Source organism: Erpetoichthys calabaricus, chromosome 1, assembly GCF_900747795.2.
Source record: "Erpetoichthys calabaricus chromosome 1, fErpCal1.3, whole genome shotgun sequence".
NCBI classification, from domain to species: domain Eukaryota; kingdom Metazoa; phylum Chordata; class Cladistia; order Polypteriformes; family Polypteridae; genus Erpetoichthys; species Erpetoichthys calabaricus.
In genome coordinates this window covers 103,748,711-103,757,397 of record NC_041394.2, presented here as the reverse complement: position 1 = coordinate 103,757,397, position 8,687 = coordinate 103,748,711, and positions in this window count along the sequence as shown.

Sequence of the window (8,687 nt, the reverse complement as noted above, 5' to 3'; positions counted from 1 at the left end):
CCCACCGCAGACACTTAACCATCCTTTGTCTATAACATCACATAGGGCAATACACCTGTTTCTCATTTTAGCTTTAAAATGCATAAAAGATTTACTTCTGTTTCCAAAAGTTAAATGCAGCTGACTTTGTGGAGGTCTAATGAGGCCGCCAGTTTGGTCCCCAATCCTGTGGGATTTACAGGGACTTTTCCTAGGTCAATGTATATAATATGTACCATTGCACAGTGGTTAGCATTATCCTTTATCCCAGGGGTCCTCAATCACAGTCCTGGGGCCTCATGCATAATGCCGTGCGTAGAACTCACACTATAACATGGCGCAAGCACAAAAGCGGGAATGTGCGTACGCACAGAAAAATCCAGACGCAGGAATCTGTACGTACGCAAACTTCCACGTTCTTCCGCTACATAAATTCTGATCAGCGTGAAAAGTAACGCACGTGCATTCGCCTTCTGTCCCGCCCCAACTCCTCCCAGAATTACGCCTCTTTGAATATGCAAATCAATATAAATAGCCCTTAAACTCAGCCTTCTGTGAAAAGACAATGGGAAAAGCACCGGGGAAAATATAAGAATTTCAGCGAATACCAAGTGGAGGCAAAGGAAAAACGTACTATTTGTTGGTTTAAACAGTGGTATAATCCAGTGCTCCGCAACCTTTTCTCACCTACGACACACCAAAGTTCTTCCTAGAATTTCCGCGGCACGTCAAAAACTAAAATATATAGCAGTGGCGAAGGGGGAGGGGGGTGGTTTGGGGGCGGTCCACTCCGAGCGGCAGCTATTTAGGGGCGTCCTAACTACGGTAGTTTCCTCTTTTTTTTGTTCCTTCAGGAGGCGCAAAAAAAAAAATTTCTTTAAGCTTTGGGGCGTCACATTTTTCAACGCCCCGGTCAACATGATCTCCAGCTACGCCACTGATATATAGATATTAATTTAATACACAAATTTTACAATAAATTTTCATTTTTTATTATAAGTATACATTTATTATAAGTATACATACATAAAAACTATACTATATTTACTTTTATACAATCTTAATAATTATTATAACATAATGACTGATTAATGTGATACCTGCGCTTGTTTCAATGAACACAAAAGTTTTATATTCGGCTCAATATTTGACAGCGCAACCCGAAGTTCTTGGCCAAGATCTTTTAAGCACGACCGCTTATCATTTTTAATTAACACAAGAGTTGTTTGTCTTTTTTGGCGTAATTGGGATGGTTTGAATTTAGATGGGGCGGCACGGTGGCGCAGTGGGTAGCTCTGCTGCCTCGCAGTTGGGAGATCTGGGGACCTGGGTTCGATTCCCGGGTCCTCCCTGCGTGGAGTTTGCATGTTCTCCCCGTGTCTGCGTGGGTTTCCTCCGGGCGCTCCGGTTTCCTCCCACAGTCCAAAGACATGCAGGTTAGGTGGATTGGCGATTCTAAATTGGCCCTAGTGTGCGCTTGGTGTGTGGGTGTGTTTGTGTGTGTCCTGTGGTGGGTTGGCACCCTGCCCAGGATTGTTTCCTGCCTTGTGCCCTGTGTTGGCTGGGATTGGCTCCAGCAGACCCCCGTGACCCTGTGTTCGGATTCAGCGGGTTGGAAAATGGATGGATGGATGGATGAATTTAGATGACGATTTAGTTTACTGGGTGCCATTGCCTCGTTTGAAAGCTGATCGCCGCAAATGATGCATTGTGGCTTTGGAGCCGTTTCGTCACCACACCACGAGAATCCATATCGAATGTAGTCTTCGTTGTACTTCCTTTTCACAATCTTCTTTGTTTTTTTTGCAACACTTGTGCTGGGTTCTTCATCATCTGTACGTGAAGACGAATCTTTTCCACATAAAAATTTATCCATATTTAAAGGGGTATAAAACTAAATATGAATCACACGAAGAACGTTAACCATACACAATTCAGCAACACAACTAATAGTAATGAATGATAACTACTGTCGCAAGACGAGTGAATGCGACGTAGCACGACTAATACGTCGGCTTGAATTGAATCTAGGTGAGGGCACGGAGCGCTCTGGCTATCAAAGCATACTACGGAGTTGTCTGGCGACTACGTAGGGCCTACGTCGTAGGCGCCAGGCACCAGGCAATGGGATTTATTATTTCAGAGAAATGACACATAAAATTATGAAACCTTTAAAAGGCTATTTACGTGAATATTTCGTTGCACGTATTCTCGTTATTGTGTTTCTAAGGAGGACCGTTGAAATATTATTTAGTTAGAAAATTGTCTTATTTGACCGCGTCACACCTGTATCGGCTCAAGGCACACCAGTGTGCCGTGGCACACCGGTTGCGGAGCACTGCTGTATAGGACCCATGCTTAAAATTGTGGGTAACTGAATCTCAGAAAAAGGCACAGCAAAATTAAGAGTGCTGCTGAAGGGAAGTGCCAAAAAGGTTCTGAAAAGGGTGGAAATGAGGAATGTTATTTATTTACGACTATTCTGCCTGGGCGGCACGGTGGCGAAGTGGGTCGCTGCCTCGCAGTTAGGAGACCCGGGTTCACTTCCCGGGTCCTCCCTGTGTGGAGTTTGCATGTTCTCCCCGTGTCTGCATGGGTTTCCTCCGGGTGCTCTGGTTTCCTCCCACAGTCCAAAGACATGCAGGTTAGGTGCATTGGCGATTCTAAATTGTTCCAGGTGTCTGTGTGTATGCCCTGCGGTGGGCTGGCGCCCTGCCTGGGTATTTGATTCCTGCTTTGTGCCCTGTGTTGGCTGGGATTGGCTCCAGCAGACCCCCGTGACCCTGTAGTTAAGATATAGCGGGTTGGATAATGGATGGATGGATGGACTATTCTGCCATAAATAGGAAGAGTCAGGGATGACTGTGTGTATACATATGAAAGAAAAAATTGAAAAATGACAGACACAAGTGTTTTGATTTGATCAAATTTGGCCTGACCTTTTGACTGTTTAATCTCCAGATCTTTCATTCAAAAAAACATTTGTCCTTACCTTTGGGTGTAACAACTTAACATTTTCAGAAACGTAAATTATTTATTACCTTGTTTCAAATGTAATATCCTGCTTGTAACTCACCACCAACAGGAAGAGTTTGTCACTATTCTGTGCCAAACTTAAAGCACCATCTTTTCTTTATTTAGCCATCCCTTGATGCTGGACATTAAATGGGGTACCCACTCGTTCCCCAATTGTTTTTATTGTTTCCTTGTGTTATTTTTAAGTGGCATGGTCGTCAGGATTCCCTGGGGAAATAACGGACCAGGAGGACATTTTACCACTCCTACAATGGTTGGCTGAACAAGTCACACAGCTTTGGGTGGAAGCCACAAATCAACAGACCAACCTTGAGGAAGTGGAAGCACAATGAAAGGCAGATGAAGTCATTCTGTGGAGGTAGGAAATGATTTGAGAAGCGTTTTCCACAGCTAAATAAAAGCCTGTGTTGTGCTAGAACTTATGCCTGTGTCGGGTTTGGGGAGCCGGTGTGCCCACTACAGACTACAGGCCATACAAATATGGCCTCAGTCAAATACAAAAAGGCAAGTGCAAGTCTTCCTAGTATTAATAGATTTTTATTGGAGGGTTGTGCTCCGCTTCTCTGAGCAGACTGCGCCTTTGACAATTTAGACCAAGAAGTCAGCCCTACACCATGTGTTCTAGAAGTCTATGGCAGAAACTTCCTTTGTTAACTTAAAGAAGGCCCTGACATCTGCACCTCTTTTAGTGGTACCTAACTTCACTCTTCCCTTTATCCTTCACAAGGACACTCTGACACCAGCCTGGGTGCCATGTTGAATCAGCATTTCAACAGTGTAGAACATTACACTTTGTTTTTGAGCTGAAAGCTGTTGGAATGGGAAATCAGTTATGCTGTAGTTGAACAAGAAGCCCACACCATCAAATGGGCCATCACAAAACTGACATAATACCTCTTGGGCAAGGGGTTCACTTTAGTAATAGATAATGCACCACTCCAATGGATGGCTGCCCACAAAAGAGAGAAACCTCCAAGTGACTTGTGGTTCCTGGACCTTCATGGGTATTGTTTTAGGTGTTTGATAGGAGGAGGTTGCTATACACAAACATTGATGCATTGCCAGGGTCCACAAGCTCTTGATCAGGTTCACTCCTCCCACCAGTAGTGAGTTAAGGGGAGGTTTTGTTTCGAGCAAGAGAATAAAGGGGGTGTCTGTCTTATTACTATTACGGGTGTCATGTCTCATCCAGGGTTCCTTCCTTTTGTTTCAAATGTATGTTTTATGTCTCTTTTGTTCATTTGTGTTCTTTTATTTGTTGGTTATGTGCGCCATTATTAATTTATTTTTGGTTTTGTCTATATACAGTGCCCTCCACTATTATTGGCACCCCTTGTAAAAATTAGTAAGAAGAGTTAGAAAAAAACACTGTTTGCTGAAGAACTGTCATCTTGCACTGAAAAAATGAGAAACATCTGACTTTTTATTGAAACAGGTTCATTCAAAGAAAAACAAAGCCCTCATCAAGAAATAAATATCAAATCAAATTTCTGAAACTAATTAATCCAGATCAGGATAGCAGAGGGCTACAGTATATTTCAAGTAGAATTGGTAATGGGGGAAACGGAGTACCAAGAGAAAACTCTTATAGTTATATGGAGAAAATGTACACACGACACTAACACAGTGACCAGACTGGGATTGAAATCCAGTTTCTTGGGGGCTCTGAGACCTCTTCTTCTTCTTCATCCTTTAGCAGTTCTATGTGGGGTCAATATGCTTGATCAGCCTTCTTCAAACAGCTTGGTCCTGTACCTCCTTGCCAGTCAAGCCATTTTCCTTCAAGTCTTGTTTTACTTTATCCATTCACCTCTGCTTTGGCCTCCCTCACTTTCTCTTACCTGTACTTCCATTCTCAACACTCTTTTGCCCAAATATTCATTGTCTCTCCTTATCACATGTCCATAACACTACAACCCACTTTCCAGCACTTTCTTAGGTATCTCATTCACCTTTGTTGTGCCTCTGGTTGTCTCATTTCTTAATCTGTCCTTTTTTGTACCTCTACACATACTGTACATCTCAACATTCTCATTTCTACCACATATAACTTCTTCTCTTGTGCTCCCTTTACTGTCCATGTTTCAACTCCATACATCATTGATGGCCTTACCACTGTCTTAGAACCTTACCATTAACCTTCAGTTTAATTCTTTGATCACTCAATACTCCTGATACCTTCTTCTAATTGTTCTAACCACACTGTGCTCTATGGGTTGTCTATGCATCTAGTTTTCCATCTCAGGCTACCACTAATCTTAGATACTAGGGGGCTCTGCCCCCTGCTCGCTTCGCTCGCCAACCCCTGGTGTTGGGAATGACAAAGAGCGTGATGTATGAATGAGATATAGAATAGTGTGAAGGTGTAGATGATGCAAATAGAAAGCAAACAATAAAGTGTGTGGCACAGTGTAAAGGTTTATTGGAAAATTTCTTTGCACACGCCGTTTAAGTGTAAAAGGTAATTCCAGGTCAGAACTTGTAATGTCAATGAAGATGGTTATTGTTGTGATCAGAGTCAAGTTTGTCAGAGCTTAGAAAGAGTTGTGTCTCTCCAGGAAGTAATGCAATGACTTGGGTATTTATGTTTTCCACATTAATATTTTTTCGACATAATATAGTGCGTTGTGTTAAAAGGGGCATTTGGTCTAATGAGATTGCTGTTCCAAATCTGTCTGTAACTAAGTCGTCGCAGATAAAGGCTTGAGGAATTGTAATAATATGTGGGTGAAGTCCATCTGTATTGGTGAGTGTACCATCTCCCAGTTGTAATAAGCAATTGTTATGATCTGGTTCTGGACATCGTATCTTTTTTACTAACTGTATCTTTTGAAAGCAATGCCAATTGTCTGCGTATTTTAAGGTGCACTGAACAATAGCTGAGCGCGTGGCATGTGGAAGAATAGGTAAGCACTGTCTAAAATCTCCTCCTAATAAAAGTACCTTTCCTCCAAAGGGAATATTATTATTCATAAACGTTTGTAGAAGTTTATGAATGGTGTTGAGTAAGTGACTGGATGCCATTGTACATTCATCAATAATTAACAGTTTTGCAAGACGGATGTCACGTGCAGTGCCACCGTTAATGTTCATAGTGGATACCGATTTGTAGGATCTAATGCAGTTCATAAAGATTTCACTTTCAGGTACATCGTTAGTTAGAAGCTTCTGTAGATATTCAGGATATGAATGTAAAGGAGGCAGTCTAATTTGACCCTTTTGACAACAACGTGTAAATGTATTACTTGTATTGCCAGTTGTTTCTTCAGGGAAGTGAACTGAATGACAATGATTGCAAATGACATTCATTAATCCGAATGAATTTTCCTGGTGTATGTTTTGCTTGTGCCGTTTGAGAGGCGCGTTGTTGTATGTGTAGTATTTGGGACGTGTTGTTTTGGAGCTGTAATCGATTTGCCTGTGCTGTGTGAGAATCCCATTGTAGCCTTCGCTGCCGTTAACGTATGTCTGAGATGGGAGGTGTTTCGTTTTGAATCTGTGCCTGTTGCGATGCAGCACTTTGATTGATAGATTGCGTCATGTGGATCTAGGATGTAGATTTGTGCATATTTGCGTTGTTGATTTGTTTCAGGGTGCACTGTTCCAATGCGATGCAGTATTTGTGCACATATGCGAAAGCAGTATGGTCCATTGCCTTTTGGTGGCCTGATATTTACTCCGGTAGATGCAAAAGCAAATGAACTATTGTAGGATCTAATGCAGTTCATAAAGTTTTTACTTTTAGGTACATCGTTAGTTAGAAGCTTTAGTTGAGCTTTGCGTTTTTGGAGCCGAGACATTTTTTCTTCTAGAAATATGGATAAGTAATAAGGAGTATCGCACTCACTGTTAATATGGAGCCTTTTCTGCGGTTGAACGGTTAATAGTGCCTTATTGTAATGAGATCCACCTATGCTGTATAGTGTGAATTGTGTTTGGTCCCGTTATCCGAGCGGTCTCGTTTTGTACCTGTGATCGTGAATTCATGACTTGTTTGTTCTTGAGCGTGAGAAATATGGATAAGTAATAAGGAGGATCGCACTCACTGTTAATATGGAGCCTTTTCTGCGGTTGAACGGTTAATAGTGCCTCATTGTAATGAGATCTACCTATGCTGCATATTGTGAACGTGTTGAGATGACGTATGTTTAATACGGACGGTTCATTTAGAAATGGGGCTTTGTGTGTCATTTGTTATTTATGTCACTGTGGTCGAGGGTCTGAATTGTCGTTTTTGTGTACGTTTCGTGTGCTATGTCCGTAGTCTGTCCCGTTTTGTGTCCAATGGGCGTTGTGTGGTGCTCGCGGCTTCTTTTTTTTTGTGTGCTAGGGGCTTGTTGAATCCTCCTCTTTGTGTGCGTCCCGTTTCGTGTGCAATGGGATTCAATCCTCCTCTTTGTGTGTGTCCCGTCCGTTGCTTGTGTGTGTGTGGGGGGGGGGGGGGGGGTTTGCGGGCTCTTTTTTTTTGTGTGCCAGGGGCTTGTTGAATCGTCCTCTTTGTGTGTGTCCCATCCGTTGCCTGTGTGTGTGTGTGTGTGTGGGGGGGGGGGGGTTTGCTCGTGCGGCGCTGTGTGCGTCGCCTGCGTTTGACTGCTTTTTTCTGTGCTCACTCCTTTTTTCTGTGGTCTTGGCCGCCTCTCGCGGTGCCTCATTTCTTGGGGCGCCTGCGCAGTACGTCTTTTTGCGGCTACGGTCCATTCTCGGTTAGTAATGTGGATTTATATTTATCAACTTCTGTATGGACATTGTAGTTCCAGTAAGAACTGTACGCTGCTATGCTAACAACAAGCCATGGATTACAAGTGACATCAAGGGCCTTTTGAACCAGAAGAAAATGGATTTTAAAAGCGGTGATCAGCATGAGCTCAAGCGCGTGCAGAAGGAACTCCAAGTCCAGCTCAGTGTGGCAAAGGAGCAGTACAGGAGAAAGCTGGAGCAGAAGTTGCAGAATAACAACATAAAGGAAGTGGGGGATGGGATGAAGATCATCACTGGCTGCAGCTCGAAGCGGGGTACCACCATCGAGAGAGACGTGAAGAGAGCAAACCAAATGAACAACTTCTTCAACAGGTTTGACCACCCTAACCCACTCTCACTCTCACCTCGGAGTACTGCACCCTCCACACATCCTTCTGCTGATACCAGCATAGGAGAGACATCCCCACCCATAATTACAACAGCGCAGGTGTGCAGAGAGCTGAGGAGACTTCGTGCCAGCAAAGCAGTGGGTCCAGATGGAGTATCACCACGACTGCTGAAGGTCTGTGCATCGGAGCTGGGGGGCCCTCTACAGCGCATCTTCAACCTGAGCCTGGAACAGGGGAGAGTCCCGAGGCTTTGGAAAACATCTTGCATCACCCCAGTCCCAAAGGTATCACGTCCTTGTGAGCTGAATGACTTCCGGCCTGTTGCTCTGACATCACATGTGATGAAGACCATGGAGAGGCTGCTGCTTCACCACCTTAGGCCACAGGTTCAACATGCCCTTGACCCTCTGCAGTTTGCATATCAGGAGAAGGTGGGAGCGGAGGATGTCATCATCTATATACTACACCGATCCCTCTCCCACTTGGACAGAGGCAGTGGTGCTGTAAGAATTATGTTTCTAGACTTCTCTAGCGCCTTCAACACAATCCAACCTCTGCTCCTTAGGGACAAGCTGACAGAGATGG